Source organism: Triturus cristatus, chromosome 10 (assembly GCF_964204655.1).
Source record: "Triturus cristatus chromosome 10, aTriCri1.1, whole genome shotgun sequence".
NCBI lineage: Eukaryota > Metazoa > Chordata > Amphibia > Caudata > Salamandridae > Triturus > Triturus cristatus.
Window position 1 is genome coordinate 693,186,899 of NC_140593.1, and position 14,848 is coordinate 693,201,746.

A 14,848-nucleotide genomic window follows, 5' to 3' on the forward strand; every position below is an offset into this window, starting at 1 on the left:
GCAGGGTTAGATGGCGGGAGGTGGCGGCTAATGATATGTCCCTAGCAAAAATAGATTCTGATTTGGCTGGTGCCATCTTGCATCTAGAGGACGCATTGGCCACCGACGAAGGTTTGTTCCAAGTTACAGGTATTCATGAGCTATTCTTTGAAAGATTAAAAGGTTACTTTCTGAAGCCAGTTGTTAAAAATAAAACACGCCCTTTTGGGCGGCTTCGTTGGTTCGATAGGGAATGCAGAAAGGCAAGATCGAATCTAGCTGCTGCCCTTTCAAGTGGCAATAGGACTCGCACCCAGCTGGCAAGGCAGGCTTACAAAAAATGCCTTGTGCAAGCTAAAAAGACTTGGGACGAGCTCTTTTGGCAAGATTTGAAGGGAGCAAGCTATGGGAATGACCCAAGAAAGTTTTGGAATATTATTAAATGGAATAGGGGTGGCTTGCCCGATACTCCTTCAAACCATGTGGCCCAGGATGACTGGCTTAGGTATTTTAAGCCTCAATATGCCTGTAGTGTTTTATATAGCGATTTGGTTACAATCCCACATGTTTTTTATAACAAAGGTCCTTTCAGCCCCAAAGATGTTTCTATAGCCCTGGCCTCGGTAGCCACCGGACGTGCACCTGGATCCGACGGGGTTCCGTCTGATGTCTTTCTCCAGAATAAAACTTGCTGGAGCAAGTTCATTGCACTAGTGGCCAACGCGGTGGCTGAAGGTGCCCCTGTACCAAAATCTTGGGGGGGCGCCATTATTATGCCAATCTTTAAAAAAGGTGATAAGGCTCTCCCGAGTAACTACAGACCTATTAGTCTGATAGATACAATACAGAAGATCATCGGGAGGATGGTCCTGAATTTAATATTAGATTGGGAAGAGGATAATGGGGTTTTATCTACATTTCAAGCTGGATTCCGTAGATCGATTAGTACGGTGGACCAGGTTTTTCGTTTCATCCAATTACATTGGAAGACTGTGACTCTGGGGAAAGGCAGTCTCTTTGTGGCTTTTGTTGATCTAAGAGCTGCCTTTGACCTAGTTCCACGTTCAAGGTTGTGGCTTGTTTTAGCAAAGCTGGGGCTTCCTCTGGAAGTTTTGACTCTGGTTATGAGATTACACGAGTCCAATTTTGCTAAAGTCCAATGGGGAGGTTATGATGATGTCACTCCTGAGTTCCCAGTCGAGCGCGGTGTACGACAAGGCTGTACTATGGCCCCGACGCTCTTTTCCTTGTATATTAATGGGATTGTAGATCGTATGCTCAGTGTTTCCACAGATGCTCCTAAGTTGGCAGGGATAGTCACCCCAATACTGATGTTTGCGGATGACACTCTCATTGTGTCAAAAACACCAAGTGGTTTGCAAAAAGCTTTGTCCGTTTTTGATGATTTTTGTCTAGCCCATGGATTGGAAGTAAATGTCTCTAAGACCAAACTTATGGTTTTCAACCCACCTCCTAGTTACAGAGTAAGGAAGTTCTTTATGAATGCCCAGCCACTAGAGGAGGTTAACAGCTTTATATATCTTGGTATGCACATATCTAATGACAATAAGTGGAATAAGCATGTCATGATGACCTCCTTGAAGTTACAGCAGACTACTGGGGTTTTACTCAAGGAGTTTAAAACCTCCTTTACTAAGCCAATTAAACCTGTCCTTCAAGTCTATGAGGCAAAGGCTTTAGGCTCTGTCTTGTACGGGGCAGAGCTATGGGGTTTCGATTCATTGAGATCCCTAACGGTAGTCGAAAATAAATTTTTACGTAGTATTACAGGCCTACCGCAGAGTACTCCATTGGTCCCCTTAAGATACGATTTAGGTAGGAGAGCTATCCTGGAACTAGCCAACCTCCGTCCTGTCTTATACTGGCGGAGGTTGTGGTCTACTCCGGAGCTCTCCTCCTACGCCAGGGGACTCTTGGATGTTATTAAGTCTGATACTTCTCATAAGATTGGCTGGCTTAGGAAGATACGTGCTGCCCTGGTTGACTTGGGCTTGGTGGGGCTGTGGAGTGATCCAATTACAACGACATTCCCTTCTAAGAGCTCCTTGAAAATGTTGTATTGGGAACATATTGATTTTAAGATTTGGAGCCAAGTTAATAGCTCCTGGATGACTAATTGGTTCCTAGTGACAAAAATTACTCCAGCCCTAGAGACTTATTGGGACCTGATTACCAAACCTAGTGACAGGAAATTATATTTTCAGCTACGAATAGGTTCCTTGCCACTCAGGTCTCTGACTAGTAGCTGGTCAAGTGCTGGTAATGATACATGCCCTGTATGTGGCATGCAGTCTGAATCGATTGGACATTTCTTGTTTGTATGCCCCGCTTATATTGTCCCAAGACGCATTTGGTTGTCTCCATTGTGTAGGGCTTTGGGCACTAGGAGTAGTATTGTGGCCCTAAGGATCTTACGCACTAATACCCTACCAATTATTTCCATTGGTCTTGCCAAATATTTGGGCTGGGCATGGTACCTAAGGAACAAATTGTTACGCTCACTCTGTTATTCTTAATTGAGCTTTGTATAATAGAGCTATGGAATATTCTTGCTGTTTTAACTCCCCTTATTTTATATGACATTCTACCATCTAGTCATCTGCTTTACTGTTTAATCTTTTTTTAATATCCATTTTAATATTTATTATATGATGTATTTTATGATTCTGTTGCATCTATTTTTGTGTTTTTAATGAATTGTAATTTTGTGATACTTGTGTCTTTTATGAATTTGAACTTTCGAATAAAGACTATGATGATGAAAATACAAGATTTAAAAAAAATATTATTGTCTACGGGTGCTCGTGGAAGACAATTTCTATAGACTGGAATCTAGAGACTGCTAAAGTGATTCTGGTATTTTGCTGACCTCTGCTGGTCTATTTCTATCATACAGTTAAATTAAGGCAGTTGAACAGACAAAAGTACCCAAGCGGAAGCAGACAAGTCCTAGGGCTGATCTCCAGAGCCCACAAAGTACATACACATATAAGTATATACTAAAGTATATACAAGAGGTCTCGAATGCTCCACCTAAAAAGGACCCCAGGACCATCTGGTCTGTGCCCTTACTTAACTATCTACAATCGAAGTAGGCCACTATGAACGCAAATTATCTTCTTGCCCATTTTCTACAATCTCATACTTTAATTTGAGAACCCCCCCAATTTGGCGAAGGGAGATCATTTCAATCTTCCATATTCTCCAGGCCCCAATCATCATCACAGATCATCATACATTATTAGGGAGATACATATTTGAAACCGGTCTAACATGTTCACCATAGCCGGTTCTGCGGCACTTTGTCACTTATTCATTATGTAGATATATGACGCCCTTTAAGGTTTTGAGCTTTCCACACCGGGCACTTGGCATCACCCATCTGGCCACTGCGGTCCTTCTATCCTGGTAGAAGAGGAATATGTTGCCCAGTACATTCACTATTTTACACATTTCAAGATGGCCACCATGGTCACGCTGAATCCTCCAAGTTTGCCGCAATCTCGCTCATGTGACCTCCGAGACATGATGATGGTCACGGTGAGGAGGTGCTGCTATCACCACACCAGGAGATTCCAAGGTGTACTTAACCATGTTCATAACCGGTCACAATCACCTATGGGGGTGGCAGAAGGCGGGGTAGGTGACTACGTTGCACACGGCTACGACCTAAGTAAGTACCGCTGATGCCTAGCGTTACCATTCACCTCCTATGGAAGGACCTCCACATTTATATTGACAGTTCTGCGTTGTACTCACTCCCATAGAATTTTTTGCCGCAGCTAAGATGCGGGCTTCTGCTCATGACCCAAGGTGCACAAAACTATTCCGTAGGGTAAGAATATATTCCCCTCCTTAGCAGGGATCACTCCCTTTATGTGTGTTATGTTTTTTGTGTGTCTGTTATACAACAATGCCTTTATAATCAACCATCATTAAAGTCACTCACCTTAATATTTGGGATGTGTGACACAATGCACCACAGGAGTTTTGCATTGCACCCCTAGCATTTCTTGATTTTACACATTATATTTTTATGTCATTATGTACTCCCTAAGGGCAAACCAGAGTATATATAATTTTAATTTTACCATACATTTTTTCTTTCAGGTGGAACATAGAAAACCTCTGTAGGTTTGCTTTCTAGTAGGTATCTTTTTTGACCTAACTGCCCTACTAAGTATGTTTTTGTGATCACTTGATACCAATCTTGTCCACCCAACCCTATTCATTACCACTTCTTTGGTCCTGATGAAACTCCATGGATTCCCTCCTGGACTGATAAGGTGTGAAACATGTAAACCTACATGACCTACACATGTTGTTAGATTGTTTTTCTTCAGAATTATAAGTAAACAATCAACACATAGGGCCCAATTTGGATAATGGGTGAGAAGCCATCTGACAGTCTTTCATAGGTTTGCCGCTCCACATCCAGGGTTTCCCTCCGACCTCCATATTATGATGACGGCGGTCGGAGTGAAACCCGTGGGGGGATTCCGCCCTGCTTCCAATGTGCTCACAGAACCCATCAGAAGATCGATTTGTAATCACTTCAATGATGGCGGAGCCAACCTTAGCTGTGCCGTTAGGATTAATATGTTGGTTTCCGACAGCCTTTGGATGTCAGCCTTTCTGACAATGGAAGGCCTTTGGAAAGTGACTTTGGGGCCCTTAGGAAAGCCCCATCCTCCCTGGCCCTCCACTATGGGGCCTGGGGGCTAAACATCCCTGCACAATGTGGCAGGCTCCCCATGGGGCCTGCCACACGGTGCAGGGATGTTTAAAAACATCAATTTTTCCAATGGAAGCTTGTGCGGCGGGCATTTTCTGCCCGCCGCACAAGCTTCCATTAAAAAATGGATGTGTGGTTGCATCCTAATTCTGAGGTCGGAACGACTGAGCTAAGGTCGGGTGGTTGCAAACCGCGACTGTCCGCCAGACATCGTAATGAGGCCCATAGTTTTTATCCTTACGAATGGGACCGTAATTACGTTTTCTACTTGTAGAATTTCAAATTTCTTTTATGCTCCTTCCCAGTAGTTTGAAAAAGAAATTATAGCCAGCATCAATGAGTTTCAAAATGGGGAAGAATGGTGTGTAAATGTCAACTCCTGAGCAAACATCGCATCACTTTTTAGTACCAACAATCAATCACAAGGGACTGTTGCCCATTTGCAAGGTTGTAGGTGATGAGCAAACTATGAATAGGCCAAAAAATTGAAACTCTACCAGACTCTACACTTGCATAATGAGAACACTACAAGCACCTCATCTTTAGATGCTTGTTCTTTTGATCATTAGGACCATGACTGTGGTGACTGGAACACTGAGCTCTGAGCGCCAGGTTTCCAAGTATATCCTGCAAGAATACTCCAAGACAGATAAAACACCTCTGCTTCCTTTTTACTATGTATGTTGATAAAATCATACTAACTATCAGCATGTCTGACTGGCACAGGCAGTAAAAGGTGAGCTGTTATAGATGTCTGAATACTAAGTCACAACAAACTTACCCTTGACCATTCCACAATGATGGCACAATAATGCGTACAATGAGTAGACACAAATGTAGTTGATCCTTAATGCCAATCAAGGGGCTCCTTTATCCCTTGGTTCACAGTTCAAACTCTCTCTCCACATACATGATACATTTCCTATTAAAAAAAGGAATAACACATGCAATCTGAGGGATTACGGGTGGCTGAAAACTCTGCAAGCATTTCACCCATCATCTTTGTGGTTTCTACATTTCCTATGAATGTCACCAAAGCCCTGACACTGAGAGTTAGCAAATAATTACCAGTACCAACATTTATATTTCTTATTCAGTAAGTGTAAGGTGCATTTAAGTTGTATACAACAATAAAAAAGGTGCATATAAGAAACTGGGTCATTGGTTGAGGGGGTTGGACGTCCCACTCAAACAATAATAACACTGCTTGTCATGATGAACCATAAAAGTCACTAAATTAATCTGTGCTCAACTCTCTAGTAGCTTGGCACAAAAGGAGTCAGGCTTAACTTAGAGGCAATGTGTAATGCATTTATGCAGCACACCAACAGTAAAGAGTGGAAACACAAAACAAGAAAAATGTAAAACCAAATTAGAAAGATAAATTGCAATAAATAAAGTAATACCAGAATGACAAAAATCAAACCAGGACAACTTGAGATATAAACTTTTAAAGTTTTAGTGCACAAAATGCCACTCATGGTCATTTGTCATGCTAGACTGGGAGAAGGTCACAAGTTAAGGCCAACCATGATTGAGCATGGGTCGGATACAGAGACCAGGTTAGTCCCACTGAAAAAGTCTTGGCACGTACAGGCCCTTTTGCAGTTGCAAAGAGCCCAAACTCTAGGATTTTACTGTTTCATTTTAGGAGAATTGCATGTAAATGCCAGCCAAGAGTCCAGGACCAGGTGGAGACACCTTTTGGGGATGAGTTAGTAACTGCAGCAGAGGCCATCTGGGCCCAGGCAAGTCCAGTTGCAGGTCCAGGAATGTCCAGTGCAACAGGTTTGCTAGGCAGCTCCAGAGATGCCTCAGGAGCCTGTTATGTCCCATTAGCTCACACAGGTTAACCAACTGAGCCTTGGAGTAGCTAATATTAATCTGGAATTAAGGTGAGCAGTCCCAGTCTTCCTTCTCTGACAGCCAGCAAAGCAGTCCTAAAACAGCAAGGCAGTCACATGGCTGCAAGGCAGTCCATTTCTTGTAATGTCCACATGTCCAGGAGTGTTCTGAAGAGTTGTTAGGAGGGTCCAATAGTTATATCTGGTGTCAGCTTTTGTGTGGGGGGGCACCCTGTCCTACCCCCACATCTGGTTCTGGAATGGTGTAGGCCACTTTTCCCATATTTGAAGGAGAGACCACAAACACTTTACTATTGGATAGCAGGAAAAAGGTGAACAGAGTCCTAATTCCAACAAAAATGGGTTCAGCACAAAGGTCATAAATCTAGGGGAGACCCTGCAAAAAGGGTCAGGTTCAAAAGGCCATGCATGAATAAGAAAACCAGGTTACTACTATGTTGTCTGAAGATGTACTCTCCACCATAGGGTACATCCTGTCTAGTAAGAAACAGGAAAAGTTACAAGCGCAAGTGCAGCCTGCCATAGATAGTCTGACACAAACTACAAACAATTTGCTTAACATAAATTTACAGCATTTCACTGATAATTTTAAAGAAAAAGAAATGTCATGAATTGCAACCATAAAAATAAATGAGTCAAAAAAGCTGTATCTGTATTTGCTGTAAGCGTGAAATTAACAGAAAAAAGGCCACATTTACCTAGATTCCTTGTACACACATGATGGAGATTTTAGCGTCCACCACAGTCGGGGTACATGCAAATGATCCAGTCACACATGGAGCTTGGTATTACATGTCTTCCCACCCCAGATAGAATGTCTAGGGAAAATGCTAATAACCCTGAGCATATGTATCACAAGCTTAGGTTCACATTGGAGGAGGTAACTCGCGCGCTTGACACGAGCTCAGGGGGGAAGGCCCCGGGTCCAGATGGGGTCCCCATAGATCTTTTTAAATCCAACAGTGAACTGTGGGGCCCAATCATCACCCAGGTTTTGAATGCCAGCTGCCTCGCCCCCTTTCTTTCCACATGGGTGGAATCCACCATTGTCCCAATTTTTAAGAAGGGGGACTGTCAAGACCCAAAGTGTTATAGACCTATTTCGTTATTGGATGCTCTGACTAAAGTAGCTGGACGCATAATATTGGAATGGTTAGGTGACTGTGCTGAGGAAAATACTATCCTGGCCGACATACAATACGGTTTCCGGGCAGGATTGGGGACAGTGAAGCAGAGTCTTAACTTATCTATTTTTATGGGAAAGTACATGAGAGTGAAAAAAGGTAGATTGTTCTTGGCATTTGTTGATCTCACTGCTGCCTTTCACTCCGTGAGTCATGAGGATTTATGGGCTATCCTTGAACAGCTAGGGGTAGATATACACATAATCCACTTCCTCAGACGCCTATATTTTGACGCAAAGGCGCAAGTTCGTTTTGGCCCAGGCGGAGAACGCACGGCCCCATTTCCCAGTAGGAAATGAGTCAGGCAAGGTTGTGTCCTGGCTCCTTTCCTTTTCAACCTTGATATCAATGGTTTATGTAAAGCATTAATTATGGGCAACAATGATTTTCCACAAATAGCTGGATGTCCCATCCCTGCCCTTCTTTATGCAGATGATGCAGTTTTAATGTCCCGCACGCAAATAGGTCTACAACGAGTTTTAAACAGTTTTGTTAAGTTTATGGGACATTTGGATCTCAAGGTGAATACTTCTAAAACTTACATCATGAGATGTGGGCCTGGGAGTCACACATGCAGGGACATGTTCCTGGAGGGTCAGTAAATTGAGCACACTACCAGCTTTGCATACGTAGGAATATTGTTTGAGTACACTGATTCTTGAACTTGAGCCATTAATGCCAAAAAACTTGTAATGGCTAGGACTATGTCGTCCCTGGTAAACTTTGCAAGGAAATTAGGGAGAAGACCACCACGGGAACTTATACAGATTTACAAAGCGAAATGCGTCTCTGCAGCTGTGTACGGAGCGGGAGTATGGGGTTTCGTGGAGACTCATTCACTTCAAACGGTGGAAAATATCTTTTTGAGATATATTTTAGCTGTTCCCAGCAGTATTTCAGCATATGTCTGTCACTCAGAGCTCGAGTTGCCATTTATTTCAGACCTGATAAAAATGGAGCCTGTTCTTCTTTGGCATAGAATTTGGTCGAAACCTGAGACCAAGCTAAATCAGGAAGTTTTAGCAGATAGTTTAAAGCTTGAAGGAGCAATACTGATCCCATGGCTGAGGTTTATTAGAAATTTTATGTCTGATCTCGGCCACTCGGAGTATTATAATAACCCGAGCTCAATGCAGTCGATCAGTAGAAAGGAACTACAAAAACAGGGCCTGCTTCATCTGGACTCAATCAGATTGGCTAGCGAGAGTTTAAAGCCCACTGTGCAATATAATCAATTGATTTTATCCTCTTTTAATATTCAGTCCTACTTAATGATTGTACCCGGTGGCTACGACAGATTTTTATTAACCCGTTTTAGATGTAATATATTTCACAGGCAAGTGAGATTCCCAGGTATGAACGATTGGTCACGAACTCTAGGACTGTGTCCATGTGACAACTGTTCGGATCAATGGACAATTCACGTTCTGTTATTTTGTAGGTTTTATAGTAACCTGAGAAAAATTTGAATTTTCCCGATTTTATAGGAGCTAAGCCTGAGACAACACCGCCCTGCATTGCTGGCGCTGAAGCTCGTGGACGATGTACATAGAGCCTGGCGGATAGGCATGTTTTAAAAAAAAGTTTTTAGCCACAGGAAATCTATCATTTTGTAATTATGGAGACTATTACGATTGTGTGTATGCTGATTTTATTAATGTAATCAAGTATAGTTTTTATAATCTATATGAATGAACTGTTTATATGTACTTTTATGATTGTCTCAAAAGCAATCGAATAAAGTCTCTTTGTTGTTTTTTTTTTTACATGTCTTCATTCCTCAGCGTGTAACTCTTAACTGAACATTCTACATCACAAATTCTATCACCCGCACCCATGCACTGTTCTATGTAGTCCATCAGGAACCAAAAGTGCACCGTCATCTCTTACTCACAAGACACTACATCTCCCCAATTGTTAAATAATAAGTACAAATAATACATATATACCTTACAACTCTTCAATAAGTTGTTGTGGTGCTCGAATCAATCACCCAGATCTGGTCATTTGAGGCTGGGGAGATAAGGAGAAGTGTCCATGACCCGTGAAAGAGACACTGGTAGAGTTTTTAGGCTCTCCGGATTCTCAGCTGGATAAGTCTCACTTCTGACATCTGGAGATGGCAAAGGTCAAGACTGGTGCTTGAAATGCAAAGCATCTTGTGTAGTGGACTTTCCAGGATGGTAAGCAGTCACCATGTGTCCTTTACTAGTCACAACCCTCAGCATCAAAAGGAGCACCAGACTTGCATTTCTATTTCTGCCTGATGATAATTTGTATCCTCTTTTGAACAGAGTGCTCTGAGCACAACGCCGTCTACCTATGTATTTCCTCATTTTGCATTTGTTAGATGAGCCAACAGTGCAGAGTTTATCAATGTCAATATATCTGTCATTGGTCTACTGTGGCAGTTGGGTTCATATGGCTCTCCCAAATATTAAGGTGGCAGGGCTTTCGCCCATGACAGAATGGGGAGTTGACCTGTAGGCACGAAGCATAAACTAGAGAACAGATTTGAGTTCAAGCTTTTCCTGTCCACCACACTGAGCAGTTTTCTTGAGAGTGCTCATAAATCTCCTGACAACACCATTTGCATGTGGCCAAAGAGGCGTACTTTTCTGATGCTTGACATTAAGATGAGTGAGAAAATCTCTGAATTCTTGACTATTGAAAGGAGGGCCATTGCCAGATCTCAAAATCCAAGGAACTCCCCATGTAGATAATGTCCATTGCAACGGGGCCCAAAGACATTAACTGCAATCTTCTCCCTTGCATGCTTTGGAAGATCAGACATATTTGTTTTGGATGACAAGCAGCTACACAAATCACATGCCCTTAACTCTTATTCAACTCTTTCATCAAGATGAGGAAACCACACTTGGTCCCGTTTGTTCTCGTTTCATAGCAACAACTCCACTGTGTTCCTCATGAGCCTGTTCAATAACTTGTGGTCTTAGACTTTCAGCTATGACAATTCTCAACCGTTGTAAGATGATGCGTTCTGGGGTAACTGACAGTTGTTCATGTACATTTTTGAATTTCTGATATTTGAGGTCATCATTAAGAGGTTGATTATGTTTTCTCCGTGATTGGTGTGCAATATGAGTATTAGCAAATCCCTGTCAGTACTCATGGTAGCAATGATTTGTTCTACTGATGTGGCAGCAGGGGTACTCGATTTCACAATGAAGTTAACATAAATATCAGCCACTTTAGATGTAGTGCCATGACACTGTATTGGCCCAAGGGAGAAGTAGTCAGCAGGGTTTTGATCTTTTCATGGATGGACGATGCACAATCGTATATTTATACTCCTGTAATCACAGCCCCCACTTCTCCATGTAAGGGGACATCTTGGCTTTAGGATTTCCGAAAATGGTGTGCAATGCTTGGTGGCCAGTGACAGCTGTGAAATGCTTTCCATATAGGAACACATGAAAATGCACTCAAGCCAACATCAAAGTGAGGCTTTCTTTTATAGGTTTTGAAAAGGCACGTTCTGTTGATGACAGACTTTGGCTAGCATAAGCCACAATGTGTCTTGGAGCATTGGGATGTCCAGTGTGCTGGGAAAGGATGGTACTCAGCCCCACTGGGCTGGCATCACCAAAGTATGCCATTTCAGTGGCGTTCTCAATTGCATGCTTGATTTTCTTGAAGCTTTTGTCACATTAACTTGACCATTAAAATGGAACATTTCATTTTGATAAGTCTCTCAATTTGGCACTTACAGTCACATATATACCTGAAACTGTAACTGTGCATACCAAGGAAGGATAGCAGCATAGTTAAATCTTGTACAAAGAAGCGGATGACAAGGCTTCTACTTTATTTGGATCTGGAGTCATTTCCCTATCAGTAAACATATGACCAAAGAACTTGAGTTTTGCTTTATGAAACTCACACTTTGCCGCTTTTAAAGTTAGATCTGAATCGAAAAGTATATGGCACACTCATATAGGAGCTTCATCATGTTCCTTTTGTGTGGCCCCAAAAACTTTTATGTCATCATTGGAATTGAAAACACTTGTGTCTGGCTGCATTATGCGAAGAATGACATCCTGAAATGTTCTGCAGCTATTGATGCTCTCAAATGAAACCTTTTATATCTAAATAAAACAACATGAGTTGAAAAGGTAGCAATATGCCTGCACTTCTCTTCCATTTCAAGTTGGTGATATCCTTTGTTCAAATCAAGGTTGGAAAAAACTTTAGCTCCATTCAGCTGTATAATCATGTCAGCAATGAGCAATCTTGGATATCGTTTTCTTTCAATCACCTTGTTCGCTTAGCGCATTTCAAAGCTGATGCGCATGGCTCCTCCACTATCCTTTATCAGTGCTACCATTATGGTTGAAACCTATGATGTCAGACCAGCGGATTGCTCAATGATGTTGTACTTTAAGAGTGTCTCAAGTTCTTTCTCAACAGCATCTTGTAAATGAAAGGCAATTCAACAAATGTTCTCATTTCTGTAAAGTTGCACTTTTGTGTTCTTCAGTCTTCCTCGTCCATGAAACAAGGATGGGACTGATTTACTATCTCCTGAAAGGCATTGATAGAAGACAGCTGGTTTACTTGGATGTGGTAGCACAGACTTTTCTTGTATATTAAATTCACAGGCTTCGTGCTGCATTGCTGAGCTGGTGGTGGGGGGGTCCTTTTCGGAAGTACTTGGACATTTGCATATATAGTAAGTGGTCTGCAAGTATCAAATTTCTAACCTTGCATTTGAAGTAAAGAAAAGCATGTCACAAGCTGCATGAAAGAGAATGGCTTAGTGTCAGTGAACGTGTGAAACTATGCAAGCGAATATCTGTCTTGTTGTTAGTCCCGCTCTTCTTTCTGAATTTCCCCACCAATCTCTCTTCATCCTTTATTTTGAGCTCTCTTCTTTTAAAATGCAAAGGATTATGGGTGTTTATTGTTGATTAGTTGTCTTTATTTAATAGTATTTATTACTGTTCCAAAATTGATTGTTCTTTATTGGGTTGGAATGTATCTAAAGATTTTTACGACGTTCGCAAAATGTGTTCAAATAACCCATAAATGAAAATGTGCAAAGAGCTACTGCTTAATTCAGTTCTCAATCGGTTACAATTATTTTTTATTTCTTTTTGTTCCAGAAGTATTCAATATGGTACAATTTGTAGGAAATTCCGTTCACCACACTTCTTGGTCGTTGGATCGTTGCCTTCAACTAAAGGCCTCATTTACGGGAGTTTGGTAAATGCATGGGTGATCCCATGATTTAACAATATACTTGCTGCATGAAAGAAGTTGCAATATTAATCCTAGAGTTCGGTATTTCCACCCAGAATGTGGCAGTGATATTAGCACATGTTTAGCCCATTCACAAGCAATGAATATTCACAGGCTTTTTTTGTTATGGGTAATCTGGCATGCTTTTTTGAGTTGTATTGGGCTACACACTGATCACCACGTATTTCCTCCGTTTCCGCTGCCTTCTAATAAGTTGTGTATGTGAAATTTATAGCATGTAATAGATTGCTGGAAGGTAATTATCAAAGGCAACTGACTAATACAAGGGTGAAAAATATTGAATCGAAGTGTGAGTATGAAAAAAAGATACCATGTTTCAGTAAATTTCTGGCAAAGCGAACAAGAAACACACATCCGCTAGAGTAATTCCATTAGGGTAAAAGTGTGCGCATTGGAGTGAGAGAAACAGCAACGCGCTGGATCAATAAGGGAATACGAGCTGCTGAGAGAAGCAAGAAACCTAGGAACGGTCATTCATGCTTCAGAGAGCGGCATCAAAGCCTGTGAAGGTCATGATATAAAGCGTCGCCGTCTAAGAAATAAAACACAAGACAGACACTCACCAATGTTCATTAAAAAGAAAGTTGTGAATGGCTACATATCAGCTCCAAACAACGTTTCGCTGTTTTATCATTTCCCCTGAAGACAGGGCAGCAGTTATAGCGAAACATTTGTTCTCTGTGTCACCGAAGGAGAAAGCAGTGAAACTATTCTTTCATAAATTGCTCTTGTTTATTTGCCCATTTTAGATCTTTTCATGCCCATGTACCATTATTCCTCGTTTTTCTTCGTTCTTCTACCATGAGTGGTAACATTTTCAATGACACCTCACAGAGCATTGTTTTATTGTGCTCAGGTTTTGCTTGTCTTCATAGAATAGTCTAACATGTCATTGCCTAGGTCATAAAATACGATGGTAACTATGTATTGACAACAGTTCCCTTTCATTGGTTCGTGAGGGTCTAGGGTGCCATGCTGTTTTAACTCAATAGTTGAGCTACTGACGTGAAATAATTGTTTTAGTCCGAATCTCTTCACAGCAGTTGGATTTCCACAGGATCATTCATAATTAAACAATTGTCATAGATTTTGTGCACATTTAATAGAGTGGTGAATTCACCCAGTGGTGTAGCAAGGTCAGGTGGTACCCGGTGCGGAAAATTTCTTGTTACCCCGGCTTGACAAAATGGTAAAATATGTGTTTAAAACACATATTTTTTGCCGTTTTGTCACCCCCCTCAGTGCTGACACACGGGCGGCCAGCACCCCCCCTTCCTACGCCACTGAGTTCATCCTAAAGTACATCTAGAGACCTCGCCTATGCATGGATTATGCTGTCACTTAATGGTTGCGATGGGGATGATTAGTGTTGTGTTCAGAATAAACAAGGGAGGGGATTACAGGCAAGCTGTCCAGTCTGCTCCACTGGAAGTGATTGTGAGGGAGGGTGTACAGACACCTGAGCACTTTATTCTATTCTTAGATTTGTGCACAAAGTACTCCTTGGCAGGGACGAAGCTTAAGGATGGGGTTTTTGGGGTGTTACACCCCCCAAATAATTGCAGTCTTGACTTGGTGGTTGGGTTTTCAGGCCTTGAGTCAGGTCTGCTTCACAAAGAGCTTTTAACCTGATCAGGATCTTAAATGTATGTAGTAATCGATTACTATGAGTGAGCTATTGGCATGGACAATCAGGTGTGGGTGGACAATGGGAAGGTTGGTAGCAGGCAACGGGATGGTAAGAAAAAGCACAGTGAAGCCAGCCAGTGCTGGATGTGTTA